The sequence below is a fragment of the Dromiciops gliroides genome, chromosome 6 (assembly GCF_019393635.1).
Source record: "Dromiciops gliroides isolate mDroGli1 chromosome 6, mDroGli1.pri, whole genome shotgun sequence".
NCBI lineage: Eukaryota > Metazoa > Chordata > Mammalia > Microbiotheria > Microbiotheriidae > Dromiciops > Dromiciops gliroides.
In genome coordinates this window covers 40,020,922-40,037,581 of record NC_057866.1, presented here as the reverse complement: position 1 = coordinate 40,037,581, position 16,660 = coordinate 40,020,922, and positions in this window count along the sequence as shown.

The window sequence follows — 16,660 nt, the reverse complement described above, 5'->3', positions numbered from 1 at the left end:
TTGGACCATCTTCTTTTTTTTTTTTTTTCCCCATGAGGCAATTGGGGTTAAGTGACTTGCCCAGTGTCACACAGCTAGTAAGTGTCAAGTGTCTGAGGCCAGATTTGAACTCAGGTCCTCCTGAATCCAGGGCCGGTGCTCTATCTACTGCACCACCTAGCTGCCCTGGACCATCTTTTGTTTGTTAATTTAACACCACCTGAGTCAATAGGATTTCAGTGCCTCTGATAATAGTTATAACAATAATGTTGGGGCAGCTAGGAGATGCAATGGATAAAGCACTGGCCCTAGATTCAGGAAGACCTGAATTCAAATCCAATTTCAGACACTTGACACTTGCTGTGTGATGTTGGGCAAGTCACTTAACCCTCATTGCCCGAAAAAAAAAAAAAAAGAAAAGAAAAATAGTCATAACAATAATGCTACAATAATAGCAATAAAATATTAATAATGGCTGGTATTTATATAGTATTTTGAAAATCAGCATATTTTAACGAATGGAGAGTTGGCCCCAGAGTTGAGATCTTTCAGGGATTAAGGCACTGAGCTAATACACAGCAGAGTATCTACAAGGGAAGAGTTCTAAGCCAATCATCTCCAAAATAAGGGGTTACGGCCCCTTGGGGAGCTGTGTGGTATGTCCCCAAGGGAACCCTGGCATGATCTCAAGGAAGTGTCCTCTCAATCCCACAGCATATGTAAAAATAGAAAATTTAAAAGATCAGATAAATTAAAAAACAATATTTTACATTTTATTTATAGCACAAAATCAATTTTGTTCCTGAAAGCAACGTGATTGAATGTGCTTCATTATTTTCATAAAAATCTCTGTCTATCTGGAGGTTAGGGTAGATTTGTAAAGAGTAATTGTTAGTTATTAATTATTCATTTAAATTGATCAATGAGACTAGTCAAGCAAGCGAATTCCTTTTTTTTTTAAAAAAAGATACTTTTTAATTGAAAGATACAAAACAATCAAATAGGAGGTCATACTAGTCAATGAACATAATACCTTTCCAAAAAGAGTCATGTTTCTCTGATGCACAAATAATGAACTGGAAATTGCCTCTGATCTCTAATTCAGTAGGGAATTTTTAATATAAATCCACTCCTCTTTCCTCATGTGGTTTCACTCAATGGATGGCATTACACCTTAATTTTCTATTCATATTTGGATAATTTATTTGTATTTTTTATGCTAGGCTAAAGAATAGAGAGAAGGTCAATTTGGCTGCACCATAATGTCCAAACATGACAAGATACATTCTGGCTCTATTTTCTCAGTATCTGGCCAACTACATTTCCCATGAGGGTGCTGGGGTGTGGCTCTATTTTTTTCTGCCATCATGGAAAGGTCTCTACCAGCTATGGACTTCCCATTTGTTAGGGTGCCAGAGATTTGCATCCCAGGTTTATTTAAAAATATAACATTGTGGGGGCAGTTAGGTGGCGCAGTGGATAGAGCACCGGCCCTGGAGTCAGGAGTACCTGGGTTCAAATCCGGCCTCAGACACTTAACACTTACTAGCTGTGTGACCCTGGGCAAGTCACTTAACCCCAATTGCCTCACTAAAAAATATATATATATATATATATATATATATATATAAAATTGTGGTAATAAGGTATCAAGTAAATGAAGTCCAAAGATGTTTCTAATCTACTTACCTCTTTCTGAAGTGTGAAGGAGGTTTACTTGACTGAATTGGAAGGGGAGATTTTGTAGACCAGAGGGAGACTGACCATTCCCCTTTAAAAGGGTGAGCTCACCATCTCTGGAGGCATTCCAGTTTAGGATGGGCTTTGTGGACTGTGACCCCTGCACTTGTACCAGAGGGGGTGTGGGTGTTTTCTCTATTCTCCTACCTTCTGCCACGGCTGAATTAAGACACTTTGAAGTAGAGCAACTCTTGTTTACTGGAAATATTGCCTACCAGCAGGGATTAGAAACACATTTTATCCATCCAAAAGTGGAGAGGCATCAAGAGGCCAACTGCAGGTAGCATGACCCCTGGCAGCAGAGAAGAGATACAACCATGGATCCATGGAAAAGTAGTCATGGCAATTGAGAGTAGAGTTGAGGAGAGGTGCAGATCCTGGGTTCTAAGCTGAGCAATTTACTCAGAGCAGTGCTATACCTAGGGAAGAGCAACACAGAGACTCCGTAGAGACAATGGACATTCAGTGTTTTGGGGGACTTCTACCTGGATGGGGTGGGGGCAAGTTCACCCAAAGAATGAATCTTGTAAAATAAAATAAAAAGATTTATTAGGAGAGAGGAATATATGGCTGGGAGACAGAATCACTATGGAAAATCTGTCTCACCTGAATGAGAGAAGACCTGGTCTTCTTTATGCTTACAAAACAAAGGGGAGGGGCAGCTGGGTGGTGTAGTGGATAGAGCACCAGCCCTGGATTCAGGAGGACCTGAGTTCAAATTTGACCTCAGACACTTGACACTAGCTGTGTGACCCTGGGCAAGTCACTTAACCCTCATTGCCCTGCAAATAAATAAATAAACAAACAAACAAACAAACAAATAAATGAATGAATGAATAGATAAATAAATAAATAAATAGATAGATAGATAAATAGATAAATAACTAAATAACTAAATGAATGAAATAAAACAAAAGGGGAGGAAAGGGCAAGATAACTGGGAGGGGAATCTTTAAATAATGGGGTATCAGTAGGATATGAAGCATCCATGCATATCCTACCTATCATATTGCAGACTATATTGCTGGGGAGAAAGGGGCAAAGGCCTCTCTTCTGACCCTTCTTCAAGGCTGAAAAATAGGGCACAAACGTGTAAGAGGTTTCACATAACATCTTTCACTTGGTTTCTTTTTCTTCCTGAATTTAAACTTATCCTGGTGTAAAGATCAATCATTAGAAATTACTTCTATGTAATAAGCAAACTTATGAATTCTCTGTAAGACCATTCCTTGTTTAGGAATTTTATGATTTACATGGCCTATAACAAAAATGGGTAAAAGTTTCATATCATTTACAGTTATTTCTAATTTTAACACACACAAATTTTAAAAGTTACTTTAAAATTGACCAGTACTTTAATTTGCAAGATTGTAAATATCCAACTAAATGTTTCAATCAAACTCAATTACTTTTTGGTTCTTTTGGGATTCACAGACCTTTTAATTACAGGTAAACACTTAAAATGACAGTATACTCTTTTTTTTTCTCTCAAAAATTTCCAAACTGTTTACTCTCACTGTCAGTGCAAATAGGGCACAACTTCCTTTCTACTTGCTTTGACTAATAATATAAAATTCTCCAGACTTAGTCTCTCTCACCCACCCTCCTGATACCAGCATCACAGAGGGAAGGAGGGAGAGAAAGAGAGAGAAAGAAGACTTTCTATTTCCCTTTTTAAAAAAATACCTATGTAACTCCAAATAGTTAACAGTATGTTAGTACTTTAAAACACGTGGTCAGCAGACCAACAGCTTCCTAACCCATTCATTCCCTTTTTAACAGTAACCAAATTATACACTGTAAGAAAATTTAGAAACATAGTACCTTAAAATAATTTTAGGAAATTTTTTTTTTTTAAAACTTGAGGGGCAGCTAGGTGGTACAGTGGATAGAGCACCAGCCCTGGAGTCAGGAGTACCTGAGTTCAAATCTGGCCTCAAACACTTAACACTTACTAGATGTGTGACCCTGGGCAAGTCACTTAGCCCCAATTGCCTCACTAAAAAAAAAAACACAACTTAAAACAAAACCAATTAATTACCAATCAGGTATTTTTAATTTAGTTGCATGTGCTTTTGCTCTATACTCTACACAGAACAAGTTGGAGTTTAAAATGTGCAAGCTTTTTTCCCCTTCTTAATTCAGACAGGGAGTGGCATGTTCTCAGGAACTAAATAATTTTCCGTTTGAATAGCACAAAGAGATGTGTAAGATTTTTAAATAATAATTCAATCTTCTAGTCTTGCAGCTCAACTTTGTAGGCCTTGGATAGCAGGCTAATGCCTTGGTCAATTACAGTGATCACAAGTCTGAGTAAACACATTTCACCTGGACCTAGACTGAGCTTCTAGAAGGGAAGCACTTCCAGTGGTAGGCCAGGGCCCATACAGGGGTCCAAGGAACCCCATTTGGATGTCCGTGAAAACAAACTACTGTCCCATCCCCAGAGTTTTATGTCCATCTAATAAATTTGATCTGAGTCTTCTAACCCTAGTAAACACAGCAAAGGTCCATCTTTTGCTTTATGGTTTTGTTATGTTTTTTTAAAAGAAGATTGCTGCCCTGACTAGCTCTGAGGGTAGCCAGGTGGTCCAGGATTCTCTGTTGCAAATGCTGGTTTCTCTCCATGAGATCCTCTGGAGCTCATTTGAGATCTATCCAGGCTCAATTCACTCCATAAAAGAAGTGTGCAGTAAGAGAACAGGCCTTTGGCCAATGCAGGGATTGGCTTTCTACAAATTTGCTTCTTGACTTAGCACAGTTCAATTTGGCTTACCTGACCTGCCAATTTTAAGAATAATTTTTCTTGGAGCCACTAGGTAGCACACTGGATAAAGCGCTGGCCTTGTATTTAGGAGGACTTAAATCAGGCCTCAAACACTTGACACTTACTAGCTGTGTGACCCTGGGCTAGTCACTTAACCCTCTTTGCCACACCAAAAAAAAAAAAAAAACGTGATCTGGGGCAGCTAGGTGGCACAGTGGATAGAGCACTGGCCCTGGAGTCAGGAGGACCTGAGTTCAAATCCGGCCTCAGACACTTAATACTTACTGGCTGTGTGACCCTGGGCAAGTCACTTAACCCCACTTGCCTTACCAAAACCAAAACAAAACACAACAACAACAACAACAAAAGTGATCTTCCTGAAGTGACTAGGTCTCTCCCCTGCTTGATAAACCCTAATGGTTCCCTATTAATCCTGAAATCAAATACAAACTCATTTTCATGCCTTTACATTAGTGCTCTTACTGCCATTCCTATACTACCTTCCCTCCTCACCTCCAGCTTTTAGGATCTCATTCTTTTTTTGTTTTGTTTTGTTTTGCGGGGCAATGGAGGTTAAGTGACTTGCCCAGGGTCACACAGCTAGTAAGTGTCAAGTGCCTGAGGCCGGATTTGAACTCAGGTCCTCCTGAATCCAGGTCTGATGCTTTATCCACTGCACCACCTAGCCGCCCCGATCTCATTCTTTTGAAAAAAAAAATCAGTTCGAGGGTCACCTTTGGCATGAAACCCAGGGGTTCTAAATAATTTCTTATATGTCATGCATCCTGTTTCCAGGAATTCTTGGGCATATTCCTATAGACCATGTATGGCATGTACAGCATTGTTTGTGTATTGTCTCACCCATTAGAATGTAAGCTTCTAGAAGACAGGGACAACTTTTGCCTTTATATGTTTCCTCAACACTTAACACAGTGCCCTGCACTAAGTGGTATTTAATAAATGCTTATTAGTTGGATCTTTCCTCAGAAGAATACTTTTAAATGCATAAAATAAAATATGTGGCATTATAAAAGAAACCAATAATAATGAAATACAGTTCTCAAATATATACATCTATTTATATTTGTATGCAGATATATGTGTGTGTGTATATATGTATGTATGTATGTGTGTGTGTAAACCAGGTCTTAGACCCCAGGTTACGGACTTCAGTGTTAGTGCTTTCCCCTGTCAGAATTACCTTGCATTTGTTTGGGTGGGGGGTAATATACATTATACATACACCTATAGATGTTTCTTTTGTTTCTACCAATCAAATATAAGGGTGATTTCATTTTTTTTTGTCTCTTTTCCCTTAGCATCTAGCCAGAGCCTGACATAATAGGTGCTTGGTACATAATTATTGATTGATGGTTGAATTTTAATGGTGATCTTTTGAAGGCCCAAGAAGTACATTTTACCTGATCTGTACTAGAGCCATTGGAAACTAAGGTTATGTTCTATTCTGAGGGGGGAGGCCTGTATTTTGTGACTTCCGAAGGCAGTAACTGAGTAGGTTTTCAGGAGAAATCATCAAGTGGAATGAGCTCCAATAGATCCTACTGGAAAAAGTTAAAAAAAAAAGAAAAGAAAGAAAAGCAGAAAACTTAAAAAAAAAGAAAATTGGAAAAGATAAAAAGGAATTAAGTGGGAATATACCCAGGACTGTTCATTTTTCTTTTGAAAAAATTATAATCTTTCTATCATCGCTACTTGATTTGACAAAGGGGATAGATATATTCTGTGGGAAAATAATTAATAATGGATTTCTTGGGGGGACCCAGAGATCAGTTTCAGTCCTTTCTGCCCCCCACTCCAGAAAGCTTAGCTCTTGATTGGAACAAACCCAAGGGAACAAAAGAAATGGAGACCTATTCTTTTGTCTAGCTCATCAAACTGATGGAATCATACCACATCAGATAATGGACTTTGCCTTAATGAAGTTGAGTGAGGGTCATCTGTAGAGTTCATTTTAATGTAGACCACCATCAAGTCATGTCAACCAATGGAATGAAATGATACTAACCAACTAGCTTTGATCAATGTATATGACCCACCTCTATCAAAAGAGGATAAAGAAATTAAAAAAAAAATTTTAAAGAGGATAAAACTCTTGGCCATACCAGGGTCTTTTACCTTGACTCTCTTAGCTCTCACTCTTGGCCGGTGCTTGGGCACTCTCTTGGCTTGGCCCTTCCTCTTAAGACAGCTAGGTCCGATGGCCTGACATCAATTCTTTACTGATATATTATGATATACTATATTAATAAAATAATAATATGCTTACTGCCAAAACTGGTGCAATCACAATTAATATATAAAAACACACTTGTAGTAATTAATTTAGAAAACACAAGTTGTAGTTAAAAATTAAAAACAAAACAAAACAATTCAGAGGTGGAAGGAGCAGGAGACTGGCAGGTACTTTTATAGAGGACTGATGGGGGGAGGGGGTGACCATTTGACTGTGGAAAGTTCCTTTAGAGAGGGAAGACCATCCCCCACCCATGGTGGCTAGAGGAGTTGGGTGAGGGGTGGCTACGGATCTCTCAAGTCATCTCTCTCTTCTGGACACAAAGGCCGCAGCCACACCCAAACTTATCTCCCCAGGGGTAAGGGAGACCAGAATGAAAGGTGGAGGTTCCAAAGCTAGCTCAGTCCAAACTGGTTCCACTTATCTCTCTAGGCGTATCTGTCCTCTGGTTTAGTAGCTCAAGGAGAAGATTCCTCAATGTGCCCCAGAGAACTTCTGGGGGACTTTGGGCCCACAACAATGGCACAGACACTTGTCCAAAATATTGCCATTGCTTAGAAGACAACTGTTTCTATCAATAGACAGGAAGGTACTTAGGGATATGGGCAATTATATAGCCATCTGTGCTCTCTGGAAGATCAATATAATAGAAAGAACACTGGATTTAGACTTAGAAGACCTGGAAAAGAATCCTAGCTCTGCTCTTTATTTATAAACAGAAGACCTGGATTCAAATCTTCCCTTTTCTGCTTCCCAACCTATGTCACCTTGTACAAGTAATTTCACTCTCTGAATTTTCAGTTTTCTCATCTATAAGATGGCTGTTCAGTTGTTTCAGTTATTGAGGTTTTCTTGGTAAAGACACTGGAGAGTTTGTCATTTCCTTCTACAGACCATTTTACAGACAAAGAAACAGGCAACCAGGGTGACATGACTTGCCCAGGATCACAAAGCTAGTAAGTGTCTGAGGCAGATGAGTCTTCCTGATTCCAGTTCAGTGCTCTGTGCACTAATGGTGCCACCTACCAGCCAACAAGTACCTAATATCCAGAAACTGCTATGCTAGACACTGGGGGAATTCAAAGTCCTTTCCCTCCAGATGTAGTTTCCATATCATCAGGAGAACCAACTTTCTTTCTTTTTTTTTAGTGAGGCAATTGGGGTTAAGTGACTTGCCCAGGGTCACACAGCTAGTAAGTGTTAAGTGTCTGAGGCCGGGTTTGAACTCAGGTCCTCCTGACTCCAGGGCTGGTGCTCTATCCACTGCGCCACCTAGCGACCCCTCGAGAACCAACTTTCTTAAAAACAGCTCATTGGACTTTGCCAGCCCTAAAGTGCTCTATGAGTGTAAGTTCCTTTTTCCAGCAGGAGTAGCTCTGGAGAAATAAGTCAGAGTCACAGAGAAGTGGTGTGTGATCTGCTTCAGTGAAGAGACCACCAATGCTGACAAAAACCATTAAATACAACTGACATCAATTAAAGACCAAAGTTCATCAATGGTCAGAGGCCAGCAATCTGAGGGAATAATCTCTTTAAAAAGCAATGAAAATTTTTTCTGGGTCACAATTGTTGAGATTTTTACAAAAGTTAAAACATACATATATTCTAGCTTCGGGTAGGCAAAGTGATAACTAGCATCTGAGAACAGTTATACATGCTTTTCCTCTGATATTACCTGGTCAGCTTGTTTCCCCCACAGGCAGTGGTAAGTCCTTGCTTTAACACAAAGTTGTGTTAATTTTGTCCAAAAACACCATCTGGTCCTCAGCGATTACCTAGGATTGGCATCAGTCACCACATAGCTATGGTCAGCATGGTATTCAAAGGTCAAAGTGGGGTCCAATTACATGCCCCAGTGCATGGAGACCATGGCCGCTGAAGCTTGAATATAATCACTCATGCCAAACAGGCCTCATTTATAATTTTAATTATCAGTGAATCAGACAACTCTATCAACCACCAATTATTTGGTTGTTGCTGAAAATAACTGTCTTGTCTTGTTAGTCTTTAAAATAATCCTCAGAGATGTTGAAATATTTAGCTGTATGTGCATATACGTGTCAATATTCATTTAGCAAAATTAAAAGTTCTTTAAAGGAAGCCTGGGTTTTTTGACAATGAATGTCTTTTTTTGTTTTGTTTTTTTGTGGGGCAATGAGGGTTAAGTGACTTGAGCAAGGTCACACAGCTGGTAAGTATCAAGTGTCTGAGGCTGGATTTGAACTCAGGTCTTCCTGAATCCAGGGCCAGTGCTTTATCCACTGTGCCACCTAGCTGCTCCTTTTTAATTCATTTTTAAATGATCCTCTTTCTTCCCTCCACCCCCTTCCCCAATATTGAGGTAGTGTAGCAAAAAGCAGACATCCTGAGGGGCCATAGTCACAGCTAGGAGAGAAACCTTAGATAAAAGGGATTTTTTTTTTTTTTTTGCAGTGTCTACTTCAAAAGCATCCCTCATTTTCAAAGGGTATGCACTAGGCATGATCAGGGCTGGCTGGCCTATTAGAATTTTGCTGAAGATCAGTTGGCTAGTTTTGCAGAAAAAAATTCCAGGTTGATGTAAGTAAAAACTGCCTCACACTTAGAGGTAGCCAAAAGCTGAATGGGATGCTTTTAAAGTTAGTCAGCTTCCCCCTTGATAAAGGTTTCTGACCTGAGTCTGGAGAACCACCTCTCATGTGAGCTATGGAGGGAATTCTCCTTCAGGTACTGAATGGCCTCTGGGGGTCCTGAGATTCTTTGGACAAAGACGAATGTACAGGCAGACATGCTCACAAATATTCAACAAAACCCTCTGCTTTTTGGCTTTAAAAGGTTTTTGCTGAATTAAAACAACTCTGAGGTACCACCTGACACCTATCAGATTGGCTAAAATGACAAAAAAGGAAGATAATAAATGTTGGAGAGGCTGTGGGAAAATTGGAACACTAATGCATTGTTGGTGGAGCTGTGAGCTGATCCAACCATTCTGGAGAGCAATTTGGAATTATGCCCAAAGGGCGATAAAGCTGTGCATACCCTTTGACCCAGCAATCCCACTTTTAGGTCTTTTGCCCAAAGAAATCATGGAAGGGGGAAAGGGACCCACATGTACAAAAATATTTATAGCTGCTCTTTACGTGGTAGCAAGGAATTGGAAGTTGAGGGGGTGCCCATCAATTGGGGAATGGCTGGACAAGTTGTGGTATATGAATACAATGGAATACTATTGTGCTGTAAGAAATGATGAGCAGGAAGAGTTCAGAGAAACCTGGAGGGTCTTACGTGAGCTGATGATGAGTGAGATGAGCAGAACCAGAAGAACATTGTACACAGTATCATCAACATTGAGTGTTGACCTACTGTGATGAACTATATTCTTCTCACCAATGCAATGGTACAGAAGAGTTCCAGGGAACTCATGATAGAAGAGGATCTCCAAATCCAAGAAAAAAAAAGAAAGAAAGAACTGTGGAGTATAGATGCTGATTGAACCATATATTTCTTTTGTTTTGGGTGCTGTTGTTTTTTTTTTCTATTTTGAGGTTTTGCATCACTGCTCTGATTCTTTCTCTTGTAACAGGATTAATGCAGAAATAGGATTAATGTTATTATGTGTATATATATGTGTGTATATATATATATGTATATGTATAGAGATATATAGATATAACCTATATCAGATTACCTGCTGTCTAGGGGAGGGGGGAGGGAGGGGAGGGAGGGAGAAAAATCTGAAATTGTAAAGCTTGTATAAACAAAAGTTGAGAACTATCTTTACATGTAACGGAAAAAATAAAATATCTCATAAAAGGTTTTTGCTGGTTCCAAAATCATGTTTTGCCTGTGGATTAGAGTCACAAGAAAGTAAAGCAACCAAGATCTTGAATCTCTTTTTATGCAATTTAATTCAACTGAATATGTGGTAGGCAGAGAGCTAAACTGTGCCTGTCCCATTCCCTTGTCCATTGGCAACCCCCAAGGTCTATTCACAAGAAGGGATGTGCTTCTGGCTATAAAAAAGCACGTGGAGACCAGGGGAGTGGCTGAGATGACAAGCTACAAGCAGGACCTGAAGAGAGGTCTGCATATGACCCCTGTGCCAAGTCCCCCAAGTATCCAGAGCCAGAGGTAGATGAAGTAAGTGAAGGGAGGAACCAGCAAATCCATAGACCTTATCCTTGAAAGTACTAGCAAGAATGACTTAGTAGGAGAACCCAACAAAGCCATCACCCGGAGGAGCAACCTTGACCTATTTTATCTCCAGTACTTGGAGTTACATGGACTATATAGGTCTCAAGGGAAAATGGGACTCACTTGAAGGGAGAGGTTGTTCAGTGATTTCTAAATAGGGAGGACATTTTTTCCCAACAGGCTAAAGAGCTCAGGTAACAAATCCATGCTACATTTTTTTTTCTAAGTCAAATAAAATCTGCTCTGTATTCCACAACTGGTTTTCTTGAGTGCTTTCCAAGGGAACTTAAAGCCCTTTTCTGTTAGAGAAAAATATTAGTAATATAGGGTTTCTTTGACTAGGGGTATGAACCAGAAAGACTTTTGTATAACATTGTACTCAGGTGTAGATCTGGGATCAGGGCCCAAATGATTCAGGCCCCATATCATTTGAGAATATGAAAAATTATTCCCATTTTGAAAGAACTTAACTGTCAGACTTGATAATAAATGGGGGACCTTGTGAAATTTGCAACAAGTATAAAGGCAACAGTTGGAAAGGATCAGATATGAAGAGTTATACTCATGTGTATGGTGGAAAAGATACTTGACCTATGGTCAAATAATTTGGCTGTTCCACCTGGGAAAGCTCTTTTATCATTCTGGGGTCTCAGTTCCCTTATCTGTTCAATGGGAATAATAATCTAATTCAATTCAACAAGAAATTAAGTGCCTATTATGTGCCAGATATTGTGCTTGGTTCTAGGGATTTCTTTTCCTTTCTCTTTTTTAAGGGCATAAATGTTAGATTTTATCAGGATAAGGAGGTTCTGATGAGAAATTTTCTTTACCTATGGGGAATACTCCCCCTCCCCTCCTCACCCCCACCAGTGTTAAGATTAGTAGGAAGTTGTGTCACACTGTGTGTCAGAGGCAGGATATGAATCTGGGTCTTCCAAATTCCAGGGCCAGCTCTCTAGGCTCTAGGGATACAGAAGACCACCTAACAATAACTGAAGTTCTTGCCTTCCAAGTACTTCCATTCTATTGGTAATGGGATGGAGATAAGAATATTTGTACTATCAAACTATTAGGGTTGTTGCGAGACCCTGGATGTAAGGGGCCTTTCTTTAACCTTTGTCAAGTGGGAAGCATGTTTATACCTCCTATTTTTATTAAGGTGAATATCTTTGTGGATAACCTCTGCTGATGTCATAGTCCACAGCCTCTGAGAACAACACCCCACTCAGGGCCAGCCAGTGTGATCTTGATTTAATCAATCTTAAGTAGGTTCTCATTCAGTCTCTCAGCCTCACCCAATTCAATCGATTCCAAATCAATTTTTAGGTGGGGGCCCTTGGGCATCTGCCAAATCCCTTTATTCTATCATACCTTGAATTAACTGCAAAGGAGGATTTCTGCTTCCAATGAACCCTCAGCCAATGGCCAACAAGCTGGGTTCTCCTGCCTAGACATTGAACTTAAGTGGGAAAATGCTCTCATACCAGGGTCTTGCCATCTTCTTTTCTATTTGCTTTTCATCCACAGTGATGGAAAGTTCTTCACTCCTTTGTCTACGCACTGTGGATATTCCATTTTCTTGGCTGTCTGGCCTCTCCTGAACTGGTTTTGTCACTTTGTTTCTAGTCTGTGATTAGGCTTTCATTATCTTCCATACTGATTTCATAGGTATCCAGTAAGCTTCTCAGTTTCCTTAATTACCAAATAACCTCAGAGTGAGGCTCATTTTTATTACCATAATATTTATTGCTAATTAGCATATACAGAATTTTAGACCTCTGCTCATATTTTTTGGTCCTTTATTTGTACCTTTAATACTTAATAGCACTTTCCTTAGGAGATACAAGTATCCATTTTCCTTGATGTTAAATTAAAGCCTTTTCTCAATTGTCCTTATATCATAGTAAATTTCATAATATATCATAGGATCATATGACATATTATGCAACATATTTAAAGATATAGAACTGAAAGGGACTTCAGAAACCATTTAGTCCAACCTCATCATTATTTCACAAAATCATTTATTTTATTTTATTTTTTTTTTGCAGGGCAATGAGGGTTAAGTGACTTGCCCAAGGTCACACAGCTAGTGTCAAGTGTCTGAGGCTGGATTTGAACTCAGGTCCTCCTGAATCCAGGGCCAGTGCTTTAGCCACTATGCCACCTAGCTGCTCCCAACCTCATCATTTTGAAGATAAGAAAACCAAGGTCTAGTGGACTTTAGCAACTTACCCAAGGTCACATAGATATGCATCTGAGGTTGACTTTAAACCTAGGCCCTATGATTTGAAATTAAATGTTCTTTCTATTGTCAGATCATGCAGACTTAGGGTTTTGAAGTAGAAGGAACATTGTATGTGTATCCCAACCCTTTCATTTTACAGAGGAAGAAAAGCCAAGATTCAGAGAAAGACAATTTGCCTAATGACTTTTCATGATAGGGCTGAAGTTTGAACTTAGGTCTTCTGACTTGTAACTAAATGCTATTTCCACTACCCAATATTACCAACCAACCAACTGACCAACAAAACCATCTTAAAAAAGAATCCTACACTCTGTGGCCCTATCTCACCTTCTTGATGTTGCTTCAGGAATCCCATCAGCCACTTGGGAATTTTGGCTCTGCATTCTTGTACTGGAACAAACTTGGATTGATAATTTCCTTGATTAATACCTCCCTGGGCATTTGTTTCATTTGGGGTCATCATATTTCCATCGCAAGGTTATGGAACAAATTCTGGACCAGGAGCATAAGGATCCCAAAGTTTAAGACTTAGCTTTGTCATTTCACTCTTTGGAAGGGGCGCCTCCATGTGTTCATATGCAAAATAGGAATAAAAATATTTGCACTGTCTACTTTACAGGATTGTTTTGAAATGAAATGCTGCTGCTGCTGCTGCTGCTGGTGCTAAGGATGGTAATGTTGATCAATCAACAAGCATAGCTGTTGCTATGGCCAGAAACTGGGCTAAGTGCTGGGTGCTGGCGTTGCTAACTCACATTTATAAAGTGTTTTTTAAGCTTTGCACTCAATCCTTTGAGGTGGGTAATTTAAATATGATTATCCCCATTCTACACGTGAACAAACTGATTCTTGGAGAAATTGTAAGTCTTTGAACTAGGATTAGGAAACTGTTCTCCTTGTTCATAGGCTTATGCTTGTCGTAATGTATAACTATAAAGCCCATAAAACATGCAGCATTGTCATTATTTCCCTTAAATCTTCATTTTATATATCCTTTCTTTCCACTGGGGGAAACTGACCTCTATGCTGCTTCCTTCCATGTTAAAGAAAATCCATGAAGAATTATCCAGTTGAGTCTGAGGATACTAGGCTGCACACTTGGATGGTTATGAGAAACTTGAACTCTGTCCTATTTCATTTTTCAATTTCTTTTCCTTGGCTCAGGTGGATGGCTCTTTCAAGGGGACTTAAGAGGTTTCTTTTTCTTCTTTCTCTCTTCCTTCCTTCCTTCCTTCCTTCCTTCCTTCCTTCCTTCCTTCCTTCCTTCCTTCCTTCCTTCCTTCCTTCCTTCCTTCCTTCCTTCCTTCCTTCCTTTCTTTCTTTCTTTCTTTCTTTCTTTCTTTCTTTCTTTCTTTCTTTCTTTCTTTCTTTCTTTCTTTCTTTCTTTTTCCTGTCTAGAATATCTCTAGCTTCATTTTCTCATAACTTGACTCCAAGAGCCAGCTTCCTTCAAGTTCTCTCCACACACCACTCTTTTACAAAGCAAGGTGAGCCCACCATTTTCAATGTCCTTCGCTCACTCTGTTGACATTGAAGCATTAATTCAGTCAACAAATCATTTTGTCCTCCAGGTGAGTTTTGATTCTCTACTTCTCAATGCCTAAATATACCATTAAGTGTAAGGAATGTGAACTTAGATAAAAACCACCTCTGGTGCTCAGGACAAAAGTGAAGCATGTTCTTTGATTGCCTTTCTGTTGGGGAGGCAGAAATATCACTCCCAAAGCAGGTTAGTGGAAAGCCTAGCTGGCAGGAGGGAGTCCAGGAAAGAATAATCTAACTCCAAGTGTATTATCTCCAAGTGCCCATTTTTATTTAATTAGGGGCAAAGCAGGATGAATAGTAATAGGTCAATAATAATGACTTATGGCTTATGGCTTCCTTTATATAGCACATTTACAATAAATGGTAATTTACCCTTAAAGAGAGACATATTAATTTTTCTTTTGTTGCCAGAGAAATTAGCATCACTCATGTTCAGAATGAACAGGATTTCCATTCCCACCTTTAGGATTTGCATTCAATTATTCAGCTTGGAATATTATAGGCAAACCCTCATCTTGCTCCCTCTTCTCTCCCCAGGCCCATTTAGCAAACACAGGAAGGATTAGACTATCACCATTTATGATATCATTCCAACAGGACGCTGATGGACTACAGAGCTTCTCAGTGGGGTCATTTGGAAAACATTCCATTTTCTAGTCATTAGACTTAGTAAATGGGCTCAGTCTTGAAAGCAGATGTGTGCAGAAAGGTGTGTATGTTCAGGGGAGGTATGTGCACACATGCCCTGCCTGGTGATGAGGTGCTTTAACCGTGGGACACCCCAGGACAAAAGGGGCCCCCCACCATGACACAAGCAAGCTAACCCATGAAGACATAACCACCTATGTTAATATATTATAACCCGGGCTTCTGTGTGATTATCACCCTGATGTTTTAGTCCCTTCCATGACTGCTGGTCACATTCCAAATCCAGAATGCTCTAACTTTTTCCCATTTCTGCCACTTTTTGCCCATATAAATGCCGAATTGGTCAAGCTTCCAAGCAATCTCTGTACTAAATGAACCCCCCACCCTTGCTGAGGAAACACTGTCTTGTGTGGCAAGTGATAAAAATCATCTTGCTTAGCACATAAATCAGGTCTTATCAGGAAAGACAAAGTCCATCAGTCAGTCAACAACATTATTATGTACTAAGCTCCAGAGAGTCATAGAAAGTCAAAAGCATGATCCCTTTCATCAAGGGGCTCCCATTCTAATGCTGGAGACAACATGCAAGTAGCTATGAACGTAAGGAATATAGACAGTGTAAACATAAAATGGGAAATAATCTCAGAGGGAGGGTACTAGCAGTTGGGGAAAACAAGAAAGGCCTCTTTGTTGAAGGTGTGATTTGAGCTGACTCTTTTAGGAAGACAGTGAAGCCAGGAGGTAGAGAGAGTGAGTGAGAGCCCCCCAGGTACTGGAGACAGCCAGTGAAAAGGCGTTGATTTGCAGGATAGAGGGGATGGATGGAAGATGTTGAGGACCAGAAAATAGGTCAGTGTTGCTGGATTGTAGAATGCATGGAAGGGTATAAAGTAGAAGATTGGAAAGGTAGGAGCCAAGTACCCACCCAAATCTAATTGTGGAAGTTTCCTTTCTTCTAATCAGGTCCAGCCTCTTCATGTTGACAAAGATATTAGAATAAAACTCTGGGGGCAGCTAGGTGGCACAATGAATAGAGTTCCAGCACTGGATTCAGGAAGACCTGAGTTCAAATCCGGCCTCAGACCCTTGATATTTACTATCTGTGTGACCCTGGGCAAGTAACTTAACAGCAATTGCCTCACCAAAAAAAAAAAAAGAATAAAACTCTGTTCCACCTCAGGAAGATGCCAACTAGAATTATGATGTCAATGTGAAATAAGCTGTGAGAGTTCTGTAAGATTTAAAAATACACATGCTGTTGTGGGTCTCTATAAATTGGCTTGCAGCTTACAACCTTCAGTAACAA